At 52.2% G+C, this 13,385-nt stretch overlaps 1 protein-coding gene across 2 annotated transcripts in view; it reads right to left on the bottom strand.

Annotated features, from left to right (window-relative positions):
• The window catches only part of ITPK1 (inositol-tetrakisphosphate 1-kinase), a 168,632-nt gene that overhangs the window by 47,292 nt on the left and 107,955 nt on the right, over positions 1-13,385 (bottom strand). The window lies entirely within an intron of this gene.

A 13,385-nucleotide genomic window follows, 5' to 3' on the forward strand; every position in this document is an offset into this window, starting at 1 on the left:
GAGAAACTACCGTCTCTAACAAAATTCAACAAGAGACTGGGCAAAATGTCTCCAGGAAAGGAACACAAGGATCCCGGCCCTGCCACTTGGCACCTCTGTGACTACGGGAGCCCAAGCCACATCAGTGGGCCAGAGCAGCTCAGCAGGCAGATGCAGTAAATGGGACCATCCGCCTGGCCCCAGAACACTGATTCTAAGAACAAAAATATGGAATGCTGGAGTAACAAGAGAGGGGCTCAGACAACCAGCTGTTGTTATTGTGAGCTGAATTGTGTCCTCAACAGATCTGTTCAAGCCCTAAGCCCTGGTGCTTGTGAGTGTGACCTTATTTGGAAATAGTGTCTTTACAGAAGGAAGCAAACTAAAATGAGCCCACATGGGATTAGGATGAACCCTAATCCACTGACTGGTGTCTTTAAGATGGGGGAAATCTGGACAGAGACACACAGGGAGAAGGCCATCTGAAGACAGAGACAGTGATTAATGTCATGCCTGCCAAGGACCACTGGCCACCGCCAGAAGGCAGGAGAGCAGCATGGGACAGATTCTCTCTCGGTGCCTCCAGAAGGAACCAACCCTGCAGACACCTTGACTTCAGACGTCTAGCCTCCTTAACTGTGAGAGGAAAAAAAATCCCTGTTGTTTTAAGCCACCCAGTTTGTGGTGCTTTGTCAAGACCACCCCAGGGAATGAATACACCAGCTTAATTCATCCCCCTGCCCACCCAGTCTACAAGATCAGTCTGCAAGGTCAGCAAAGGCCAAGAAAAAAGCCACAATGCTTCTTTTCAAATCAGCCTTATCAACAAAAAAGAAAGCGCCATTTGGAATTACTCTTTTTTTCAGTGAACCTATTTTGGTTCCTAGTAATCATTTTTAAGAGCTCTCAACACAAAGCCAGAGATTTATATCTCCTCCTGTGAAATCTGCTCCCCCCTTGTGTTTCATACCAGAGTATCCGGTTATGGGCTCATTTGTATCTTTTTCTTTGAATGTTTAAAAAAACTTCTCTGTCCCTAATGGGTGGCCAGTACATGCCCATGGGGAGCCCTTCTTCCCATCCTCACACCCATGAACTCTGTGGGGCCAACATGCTCTCGGCCCCTCTCCCTGCACACCCATCCTATAGATATAAACACAGAAGAGAAGCCACCTTCCTCCTCCTCCCAAGAGAGGCAGCCATCAGCAAGTCAGCTCAGTTCCTGGCCCACTTCCCTGCTTATACAGAAAAAGCCTGGCAGCTGATGTGGGCGAGTCCACGTTTGCCACCCACCGGAGCCGTGAAGACAAGCTGAGAAGTGTCTTTAAGGAAGGTTTATCCAGAGCTGCCTTCACGCCAGGGGCCATGCCCAGCTCTACTCTCTCCAGCCTCAGCCTCGTGTAAGTGCCTACATCTCACCATGGCAGGCTCCCCATCAGCAACTATCCCCTGTCAACACTGTTCCTTTGACCCAGGTCTACACTGCCTCAAGAGTAGGTCATTCATGAGACACCAAGATTCCTGCATACATATGAAATCATATTACTCTTCATGTTAAAAGGTCATCCACACAACAAACTACACATCATTCACAGTGCTCAGGGCATCGTGCAGAGTACTAAAGACACACGAATAAATGAAAGCTTTCTAGGCTTTGCCCTACTGGATCTATAATCCTGGCCAATGAATTCATGTTCTGGGTTATGACCTGAAAGCACTGAACTGTCCCCCCCCTACCCCAACATGCCAGGAAGCAACCTGGTACAGAGGGAAAATGAGGGCCCAGGACTCAAGAAACCCAGGCTCCCACTGTTACCACCTTCCAGGGCCACCCTGGGCAGGCCACTTGGCTTCTCTGGGCGTCAGTTCCCTCATCTGTGACTTAAAAGCCTAAACTGGAAAAACAGAGGACTGGTGATTATGGAGGCAGGCTTCGGGGCCACACATGGGGGCTGTTTTAGAACTAGATGGACAGCCACCTGCTGGAGGCATTACAGAGAACGCTTGCTGCCTTCCTTCTGGAAGGAGGCAGTATCAGGGATACAGGCTTCGATGGGCTGGCCCAGGTCTCCCCCAGCAAGTGAGTCCCCTCAAGTCCAGACATACTCCTTCCTCCCCCTCGAAAATCGCCCCCCCCCCCCCCGCCCAGTCCCAAGAAGAGTATCTGAGTAGTTGCTGGATCTGGTTCCACTTTTATTGCGTTAGGGCAGTGACCTTTAAAGAGAGAACTCCAAATCATTAAGACATGAATTTAAGCCAAACTCATGAGGGAAAGAAGTTAGAAAAAACCAAGGGGGAAAATATCTGACAAGCAGGCGCCAACAAGCTTTTGACCCAGGATGAAAGCATCAGTATTAACAGAAGAATTATTCCTAAACACGATCTCTTTCGGGACAAGGACAGAGAGGGCAAAGAAAGAGTTTTTCCAATCGCCCCGCTATCCACAAGTGGATTTCCTTCCAAGCCTTTCAGCTTATCTATTGTACCACAGGCCTCATGCATTTTTCACAAGACTCTTAGAATTACCAAACAAATTGCTGGAAGGGTGAGCGCCCTGTACCATTTTATCACCACTCAGAAGAAGAAAGGCCCAAACGGTCTCCATGGCAAATGGTAAACACATGTTCCTTTAGAGCGCCTGCCGCATAACACCTACAAAGGGAGCCTGGACCTTAACAAGGGGGAGCCCGGCTTGAAGCAGACTGAAAAGGGGGGAGAGCAGAGACAGACAGCCCTGGTCAGAGGGCCAGGAGGAGGGCTAGAGAACACAGACTGTTGAGGGGACGAAGGGGAAGAGGCCAGCCAGGTGCCCCTCCCACCCCCTCACTCCCAGGCCCAAGGGATGATGATGCCAAAAGGGATGCTGAGCCCTCTCTGCTGGGCTGGGGGAAGTCAACGTTTCCCCACTGAGAATGTGAACCAAATGAGAGGACCAGGATAGGATGAACCCCACAGATCCCATTTCCTCTGCAGTTCCATTTATGGACAGGAAATGAGCAGGGAGACACAAGAGTTTGCTCTTATCTAACAGAAAATGCAGGCAGAAGTCCCAAGTTCAAATCCTGCCTCTTCCACTTACCCTATGTCTATGAAAAAGAAACTGCAGTTTATCTCTGAGATTCTGTTTCCTGGTATGCAAAATGTGCATTTTCTTCTCCAAAGACTCACCTCATCTGAGAGAGAGAGCGTGCGCACGCACATGCATGCATGCACACAAGTGGGGACAGAGGCAGAGGGTAAGGGAGAAAGAGAATCTCAAGCAGACTCCCCACTGAGCATGGAGCCTGACCCCGGGGGCTCCATCCCCTGACCCCAAGATCATGACCTGAGCCCAAATCAAGAGTTGGACACTTAAACTGACTGAGCCACCCAGGCACCCCTGCATTTTATTTCATTTTTTAAAGGATTTTATTTATTTATTTGACAGAGAGACAGCGAGAGAGGGAACACAAGCAGGGGGAGCAGGAAAGGGAGAAGCAGGCTTCCCGCCGAGCAGGGAGCCCGACGTGGGGCTCGATCCCAGGACTCTGGGATCATGACCTGAGCCAAAGGCAGATGAGCTTAACGACTGAGGCCCCCAAGTGCCCCAAGGCACCCCTGCATTTTAAATAAAACCTATCTCAGGGAGCTGCTGTGGGCAACAAGACCCGGACATGAAAGGAGTTGGTAGATAGAAAAACAAAGAGGATTCTCATGATTGGACAACATGTGGACTCTCGGCACCAAACGTGACCCAAGGTCTCTGAGCTCATCCTGCCGTGCCCCATGCAGCAGACTGCGGGGCAAGCCAGCCCTGCACCTGCGGCGAGCAACAGGGCTCTTCTGGCCGGGATCACCCCTCCTGCCGACGCCCGGAGCACCGCACAATCCCCTAGCCGGCGGCAGGCCAGGCTGCAGGGCGCACCCCTCTGTGGACAGGTCCTGGCAGAGCCCACAGTGCCAGCCGGCTCCTTCCGGGGGTAGCGAGAAGTGCCTGTGCCCAGTTCCCGCCCCCTCAGTTCTCCGAGGTCGTGGACGTTCTGGCCCACTCCCCCAAAACACTGCAGGCCCCTTTTTAGAAATGGGTTATTCATTTTTTAGAGCTGCATATTGAAATGATTTACAGATTAAATACGACACGTGGAATTTGCCTCAAAGTACCAGGCACGGGGGATGGTGAGAGAAGGAGGTGAGGCAGAGCGAAAACGAGAGTGGTCATAAGTCGCTAACTCGTGAAGCTGGGTGACAGTACGGGGGAGGGTGTTGCAGCATTCTCTCAGGTATTTTTAAATTTCTGTAACAAAATAATTGGGGACAGAATGGAGGGAAGGGATGAAGTAACCAGGTCCTCCCTTCCTTCAACCGCACACACCCCTAGTTGTGCCAGAGCCCGGTTCAAACACCAACACTATCTTTCCAGAAGGAGTAAGAGGCAGCCAGCCAGATGGGAAACACAGTGAGAGATTAATTATGGAAAAGATAATAAATAAAAATAATCATCACCGTAATTTTTAAGTAATAGCAGCCACCATTTACCTAGGACCGGCTGGGCTACATGCACACTGCTGGGAAAATATTGCTTATTTTAAGCACTTTTTTTAAGCATGTCCTTTAATATAAAAATCCTATGAGGTGAAGGCTCAAACTATAGAACTCTTAGAAGAAAGCACTGGTGTACATCTTCATGGCCTTGAATCAAGACAGTGGTTTCTTAGATATGACACCAAAAGAAGAAAAGAAAAAATAAACTATATCCTTGACATTAGGAGCTTCTGTGAGTCAAGGACACCACCCGCCTCAGACCTGGCGCAGAGCCTCACCTCATGGCACCCATGACCCAGCCGCTAAAAGGCCACCAGCCAGGCACAGCCTAACCTCTAACCTCCATGGCAGGATTGGGCAACTCAGGCCCACTGGCCAGTTCCTGCAATCTGCCCTGTCAGGGTGGGGGAACTGGGATAGAAGCAGCAGCACCACCCGGAGCACTGGAAGCACCTTCTCTCTAGGCCTCTTCCTCCCCTATGAGGTGAAGGCCAATCCTGTGAAAAGGTGACATGCATGGGGGCCGGAGGCGTCGAGACCTGGCGTAGAATCCTGCCTGCCCCGCTGTGATTCCGCCTCCAAGAGCCTCAGTCCTCATCTGTTACCTGGACGCTGGCACAGCTCCTACCTCACAGGGTGTTTTAAAAGAAACAGATTTACTGAGATAGATTTCATATACCATGCAACTTACCCACTTAAAGCTTACAATCCAAGGATTTAGTATGTTGACAGAGTTGTGCAACCGTCAGCACAGTTAATTTTAGGACATTTTCATCACCTCAAAAAGAAAAAAAAAAAAAAAATCCCATACCTTTTAGCTATTAGCTTCAATTCACCCATTCCCTCCAGCCCCTGGGAACCACTTTCTGTCTCTACAGACTTGCCTATTCTGGACACTTCATATAAATGGAATCAAATGCGGTCTTTTGGGACTGGCTTCTTTCACTTAGCATAACGTTTTCAAGGCTCATCCATGCTGTGACACGTGGATGAATAATATTCCACTGTGTGGATATACCGGATTTGTTTATCTGTTCATCAGGTGATGGGCATCTGGTTTGTTTTCACCTTGGGGTTACTACGAATAACGCTACTATGAACACTTGTATACAGGTTTTTGTGTGGACTAATGTTTTCATTTCTCTTGGATCATACACCAGATATTCTTAGGGTAAGAATGCAAAAGATCACAAAACTTCTCAGCTGCTCAAGCGTGGATGTTTTAGGTAGCAATCACAGCAATCCACCACGGTATACAAAATAAACCATTTTTCTGGTTTTCAAAAGCTACAATCATACAAAATGCTAGATGTGACTCTCAAAGCAATCTCTGTGGTCTATAGAGTAAACAACTATATTTTTATTCCCATTTTATAGATGAAAAAACCGAGTCTCTGAGAGGCAAACTGACCGGCTCAAGGTCATACAACCAGCTGGGGCTTTGCGAGGATTCAAAACCACCCATTACAACGTCAACCCCAAGGCCTCTGCAGCACACCCTGTCACCTACCCCAACAAGTCACGTGGCTAAAGTGCTTTTTAAGTCCCAGAAAAGTCTAAGGACCCATTTCGAACCCAAGTGCTGGACAACCTGTGCACAACTCAGTTGGGCAGGTCTAGAACAGGAAAGAGAGGACCAAAGCCTGGGGCCAGCAGTGGGGGGTTGAGAGTGAAGAGGCTGGGAGCTGCCCAGACCTCCCATGGACCGAGCAGTCTCTACCGGGTCTCTGGGAGGCCGGCTATCTGAACGAAGGCTTCCTGAGTATTTGCACTTACAGAGAAATCTTAGCGAGCACTGCGGTGAGAATGAGCCCCGCGTATGTTCTGGGACTCTCCATCTCCAGGGAGGTGGGACAGGAAGCAGCATGGTGAAGGCCAAAAGGAGTCACATGCAGGGCTGGGCGAGCTAAGTGCCAGGCTCCCCTGCCAAGCATTCTGCACGTTAACCTGAAGGCTGGAGGGAGAGGCAGAGAAGCTTTCTAGGAGGAGAACTAGAGGACTCAAGTAAGTTCCAGAAAAACCCTGCTGGCCAGGAGTGGTGTGGGAGGACCAGGCTGGAAGCCATTCATGGAACAGGGATTTGAGAGCATTCAACTTGTTGGAGAAAGTTCATCTTCTAGTTTGGTAACCAGCCTCGTTCCTTCCAGAGTCCCTGTTCCCTACCCCCCACCCCCAGGAAGAGGTCATGTGAGAGGATGGCAGGTGCTCACTGAGAGTGGAAAGAGAAAGAAGGGACAGGGCAGGTCGGGCAAAGGCAGGGAAGGAGTGGGGAGCCCATGAGTGGCTCTAGGAAGCAGCTCTGCTCTACTGTCTGATCTGGTTGCAGATACGCGGTGTACCTGGTTTGCAAAATTCATGAAGCCGCTCGCTTATATGTACAGTTTTCTGTGTGTGTATTCTCTTCAACGTATTAAAAAAAAAAAAAAAAAGGGAAGAAAGAACGAAGGCACTGGACTACACAAACAGCAAGGACCTGCTCCCGTCCCCGCTCTGCAGTGCAGCCTGCCTTGCGTTTACCCTCTCTGGGACTCTAGCCTCCTATGTAGATCAAGGATGGAAAAGGGGGTGCCATCCACTACACTTCCCCAGGGCCGCAGCAGCCATCACTTGGGGATCGTGACAAACTTTGGTGCTAACCCCAATGGGATTCAGAATCCTGATCATCACTTGGTTCCAGAAGTTAGATAAGCATGGGCATTCAAGGCGAGCCCCACACACCATGCACAGAACAAACACATCAGGCTGATTCCTAAGACCCCAGGAGTCAGAGTTTGTGTGTTTCCGTTAGTGCTTAGTCACCAAACAAATGCTGGCGAAGACCAGACATTTCTTCCCTGTGGCTGTCAAAAATTACTCACCGGGCTTTTATGGGAAAAGAGGTAACCTTGGGCTTACTCAGCATAATCTCCCTCCTTCTGACTCTTCCTGAGAGCACACCCAAGCCCAGCCCTTCCAGCTGATGGCCACAAAGGCTGGCCTTTCAACTCCCTCCTTCCACACCAAGTGGTGGATGAAAGACAGGAAGCTTCCAGTTCCTAAAGTCTTAACACTGTGATGGAGGTCCTGGCAAGATGCCAGAAGGAGTTATTATTAATAATTACAGCAATAATGGTGATGATACCAGCTAACTTTTCCTGAATGCTCACCAAGTACTGGACAGTGTTGTACACACTTTCAGGAACGGACACACTTATTCCTCAAAACAACCCTATGCAGTAGGTCCTATTAGCAGCCCCCTTTGACAGATAGAGAAACTAAGGCTAAGCACCTCAGTACCTGGCCCAGGCTCTCCCAGTGAGGAAGGGGCCAAGATGGCATCTGATCCAAGCCATCTGGTTCCAGAGCCCTGTAGTCGGCAAAACAAGGCATGGGGAGCCCTGGCTAAAGGAAAAGCATCTCAATTTTAGCGACAGCCAGAATTCCTCCTGTGCATTCTTTTAAAATGTATGTTAAAGAAAGAAAACTAGGTCTTTCTCATGGTCAGCCAACCCCAGCCTAGGCCATGAAGCACACGGCACTTGGTGCCAGCACAAGGTAAGGCACCCAAGAAAAAATGGCAATGGAGCTTTTGCAGGTTCCTTTCCCAGAAGCAGAGTCACAGACGGTCAGACCTTGCAAGACCTAAGGTCTCTTAGTCCAGCCGGTCTTTTCAGAAAGGAGAAAGAAGTAGAAACTAGCCGGAGGTCACATGGTGAAGGGGCAGAAATGAGACCATGACCTCATCTGCTCCTTCTACCACCCCAGGGTCCGCCCTGGTTCATTCTACTCCCAAAGGTCCCAAGGAGCGACCACAGTGGGCCAGAGTCTCTGCTTCTGTTCCCGACCCTGGATCAAGACAAACTAACAACAACCAGAAGGAGCCACTCTTAGGAGAGTAAAGAAACGACATGACCAGATGTGAGAGCCCACGATGGCCTCTGGGATGAAGATCCACACAGCACCGAGGGAAGGATATGTGTAGGATTTTCAGGGCCGGCACGTGCTCGGCGCACAGGATGCCTGCAGCAGACACCTGCTGAGTGAAGGAGTGGGACCAGCGGGAAGAGGACTAGTAGATGAAATGGTGTCACGGGCAATCATACCTTCCATGGTATGCTTCTGCAGAAAGTGAAACCCATTCCTGGGAGATCAGCTCCACATGAGGATGAGGTCATGAGCCATGCTGAGCAAAGCTTTCTGGGGAGGACAGCTAATGAATCCTCTGGGCAGATTACTGAAGCCATGAAATCAACCACTGTTCATGCACATGAAATCAACTGAAGCCAGGGCCAAATGTCCCCCAGGCAAAGCCTTCCTGGCACCACCCAGAATACCTGTCTGTTCATTACACCTTACAGAAAATCACAGACCACAGAGAGTCCTGAGAAATCCATGCTAGACCCATGTGTCCTGGTGCAACAGAATGTGCCAGGCAGCCTACCATGGCCCTGGCTAAACCAAAGCACCCATGGCTATTCAAGAATCACAGGCCAGGCATCTGAAGAGGTAGCCAGGTCTGGCATAGGACCGGGGCTAGAGATTCATGCAGCTAAACCTTGGGCCAAGGGAAGGTTGTAGCAGCATCCAATACATACCAGGGGCAAGACTGCCAAGTCCAGCCACACAGGATGCCATTCACAAAGTCTGCCACTGAGCTGTGCGGTACACAACCTATGTAACAGTCCCCGACCATCAGCCAAGGCCTATGCCTTCCAATCACTGGCTGACCACTTCTTTCCGCCCAGCAGCACCTGGCCGATCCCAATTCCAGCACAAGGACCCTAAGACACTGTGAAAGTTAAGGCAAAGGCAGTCAAGAAATTTGGGTTCAAGTCCTAACAAGCCATTAACTTCATGCATACTTCTGAAAGCCACTTAAATCATTTGTATCTCGGTTTTCTCACGTATAAAACAAGTAGGTTGGAATAACACATTTTTATAACATCTTTCTGATTTTTTAAGTCCTAGAATTCTTGGATTCTGTGAAGCGATAAATGAATGAAAAAACCTCGTAGGGTCCTGGAGTCCAGGGCCTGCTGCCCTCAAGCATATGCACAGTGCAGTGACTGTGCAGAATCCAGTCTCGTTACGATGGCGACATGCATGCCTACAACAGGAGAGGGAAGAGACTGAGCAGGACAGGCACACGAACGACAGACGTCCGATGGCTCCGTGTCAGGGACAGACATCAGTTCGCTAGCTCAAGCAAGACCACACATATCCGGACCGCCTCTCGGCAGAGCAGTTGCTACGATGACTCCCCAGTTCTCACTGACTCAGCCCTGGTATGTGGAGGGCACCTCCTCACCTGCCACATCTCTAACTTTTCTAAAATGGCTCCTTGGGGAGAGCTGGGCTTCCATGTCCTCAGCCACCTTGGTCTTAATCAACCCTCATCTGTATTCTGGAGAGATCGTCAGCGTCTGAGCACTCAGCCTGAGGCCTCCCAGAGAGCATGAGGCCAGGCAGGGAGGGAGCCCCTGAAAGTGTGCACACAGGCACACGCATGTATGTGTGTGTGTGTGTGTGTGTGTGTGTGTGTGTGTGTACCAGAGTGGAGGCTCTGCAACTTCAGGCGGCCACATTCCGCCCATCCTCACGGGGGCTCCTAAATGCAGAGAGATGTAGGGAATGATCATGTTGCCGTATGGGAACACGCAGGGGTGCGGGTCGGGGCACTAATCTAGCCATGGGGGGAGGGGAGCAGAAGCGGAAGAGAGAGGGTTTCCGGAGGCCCGTGTGGCTGAGCCACCAAGGGTCACTGGCATGGACCACAAGGAGAACAGGCATTCCAGGCAGAGGGGACAGCACAAGCAAAGGCGGGGCGGGGCAGCATGACCGGGCAGACATAGGTCTCAAAGAGGAGCTGACGTAAGGCAGAAAGCAGGGCAGACAGCTGGAGACACGGCAGCCAGGGAGTCTGGACGTGATCCTAAAGCAACAGGGTCCCGAGCCGAGGAGTGGTGGGGCCGGCTTTGAGTTTTGCAGTGACCCGTCTACTGGCATGCGAGGCCCAGGGGCTGAACTTGGAAGGGACAAGCCTGAGCAGCGTGTCTGACATGGAGCTGGCATTAAGAGACATGGGTGCCAGACTCTGCCATTCGGGACGGACCGAGATACTGCATGAGCTCTGGCATGATCTGGCAGAGCCACCGAAAGGAAACTGATGCGCTCTGCCCCTCAGCCTAGTTGCTCTTCAGACCTGTTATTTAAACCCATGAGCTCAGGCTGGGGTGGTCAGGCCCCGACAGCACAGGGACTTCAGAAGAGAAGGGCAAGGTGTGAACACAGGAGCGCCAGATAGAAGCGAGGTGGCCTGGGGCCAAGGTCCTGGCACAGACACTGCCCTCGCCAGGGCCCTGAGTACCAGCAGCAAACACAATGGGATGAGGGGACCGCTAGGGATGCACCCCCCGATATTCCAGAACTCCAGGCCAAATCAAACCGATGAGAAGAAGCATCTCCAAAAGTGGTGGAACACGGACCACCTCTAGGTTGGTGGGAGTATAACTGGTTCAACTTTATGGGAAGACACTGGGCACCAGCCCAAATCAAGAGTACATAAACTCAGCATTTCTATTTCCAGGTATTTATTCCACAGAATCCCCTGCGTGTGCACACAGATACGTGTACAAGGGCATTTCATCACTAAGGCATGTTCCAGAAACATCAACAGAGAGCTGGTTAAGGAAGGATTTAAGGCCAGTTAATGGAATACCATGTAGCCATTAAACAGAATGGGGTAGCCCGAAGGGCTGATGTGAAATCATTTTCAAGATCTACTGTCGGAACAATGGCTTTGTGTGGGGGGGAGGAAGACCACCTTTGTTCACATACACAGCAGCCTCTGGAAAGGCTCAGGGCCCCGGGGAACCGATGGCTGTGCCCAAGATGGGAAGTGGCTGGCTGGGCAGCAGAGGTCGGGGGAGACTCTGACATTACCAAAACCAGTCAGTCAGGACCGCTGAGCACCACGCACAGATGACATGGGGAAAGCCAGGCCTAAGGAATCCACCCGAATCACAGGCCACGAGATGACGGTGATTCGCTGTCCCAGATGGGGCACGAGGTGGGAGAAACACTGGAGCATTCATGAAGGGCACACCAAGCTTCCACGGAGCAGAACACCAGCAATAACCACCCCCACCCCGTCCCTGCTGATGAACAGAACAGTCACAGAACAAGGGGTTCGAATGGGACAAGGAGAAGTCGGAGGACCCAGGCTCCAGCCTCCGGAATGAGTTGTACAGACTCATACCACTGATGGGGCACAGGGGACCCCCTTTCCAGATGAGGGGAGGTGCTAAGACAGTGCCTGTGTGGCGTAGGCTGGGCCTGAACTCCCCAAAGACAGCAGGTTCTCCTGGGCGTGCGACTCCGCATGCCCGCCTCAGTGTCCCTGATGGGCACCCCCATCCAGAAGCCAGATGCCCCCCATGACTGTCGGTCCACCTGGGTCACCTTCCCAGATGGTCTCATGTCATGTGCCTTGCTCAGCCACCCAGCAAGCAGCCTGAGTATGACAGTGTGGTCCTGTGGGTGAGAAACTGTTGTTCACAGAGCAGACAGAAAAGTCCATGAAGAAATGGGCTCCCGCCAAAACATAACCCCAAATGCTGAGGAAGAAAGGGCTGGAAGTAAACAGAATGCTCTGTTATTTAAGATGGCAAATGCCTCCTCCCCGCCTTTCCCAGGCCCCCCGTGGAAAACAATCCCTCCCTCCCCGTCCCCAGCCTGCAGCACCAAACTTGTAAGCGCTCTCCATCTCTCGTCAGCAGGAGGCTGGCACAGTGCCCGGCCAGACTGTTCACCTGACGAATGTCACATGCCCTATCACAGAGCCACGGCCCTACTCAGGTCCTCTGGAGCCGGGAAAGGGCCCTGTGGGGCTGGGTGCTGGTCAGAATGCATCCCCTCGCCGGCCGACGCTAAACCAGGACAGACTAGCATCTCTGTTCAGGGACCCCTGTGGGGGTCGGAGGGGGTCCCAGCAGTCACCTGGCCCAGCCGTCAGAGCTGGGCAGCTGAGCAATATGAGGACCAGACAGTGGCTGCCTGGTCCCCGGTCACACAGCAGTCGGGCCCCGCACTCCTTAAGCACCTGTCTTAACACCCCTGTGCGCCCCCGCCACACGCGGGCCCCCACGGGCACTCCCCCTGCATGCAAGCATCCCCATACACGCACAGGCTGCTCGAGTGAGCTGTGGAGCTGAGCTGCCCCTGCCCTCGGGCCACTTCCAGGATCAGGCCAGAGGCCTGCTCGGCCTGCCCCACCCGCCCACCCTCACCCAGCCCTCCAGCCAGAGTTGAACTCTCAGTTCCCAGAACAAGCCGAGGCCTCCCCAGAGCCTGCAGGCTCCCCGGGGCTTTGCTGGGCGTGCAAGTGTTACTCACAGAATTCAGGGTGCCCACACTGCTCTCAGTGGGCGGGGGCGGGGGGGGGGTTGGGGGTGGAAGAGGAGTCATCGGGAACCAGGGCAGGGTTTGCGGTACCAAGGGCCGCTCTAGCCAGAGATGCCTGGGCCCCTCACCTCTGCACGCAGGGCCCCCAGCTGCACCCCCGGCCCTCCTAGCTTCTAGCACAGGCTCCAGCTGCCATACCACACGCACCACACCCCCTGGCAGTGACCCCTGGTGCTGAAGACGACGGACTTCCCAGGGCACTCTTCAACCCTGCTCTAACCCGCAGCCATCAGGCATGCTCAGTTCCTACAATCCACCCAGCCCCACCCCCACTGCCTTATTCAGGGTCCTCGGACCTCTGTGCCTGTCCTGCTAAAGGACGCTGCCCCCTGGCCCGCTGCATGATCTCCCCTCCATCAACAGGCCTTTTAGGCCTCAGCTCAAATGTCAACTCCTCAGAGAGGCTCAGGATGAGGTGATAAGAACTTCCCTGTTAATCAAAA

The sequence above is a fragment of the Halichoerus grypus genome, chromosome 8, assembly GCF_964656455.1.
Source record: "Halichoerus grypus chromosome 8, mHalGry1.hap1.1, whole genome shotgun sequence".
Taxonomy (NCBI): Eukaryota; Metazoa; Chordata; class Mammalia; order Carnivora; family Phocidae; genus Halichoerus; species Halichoerus grypus.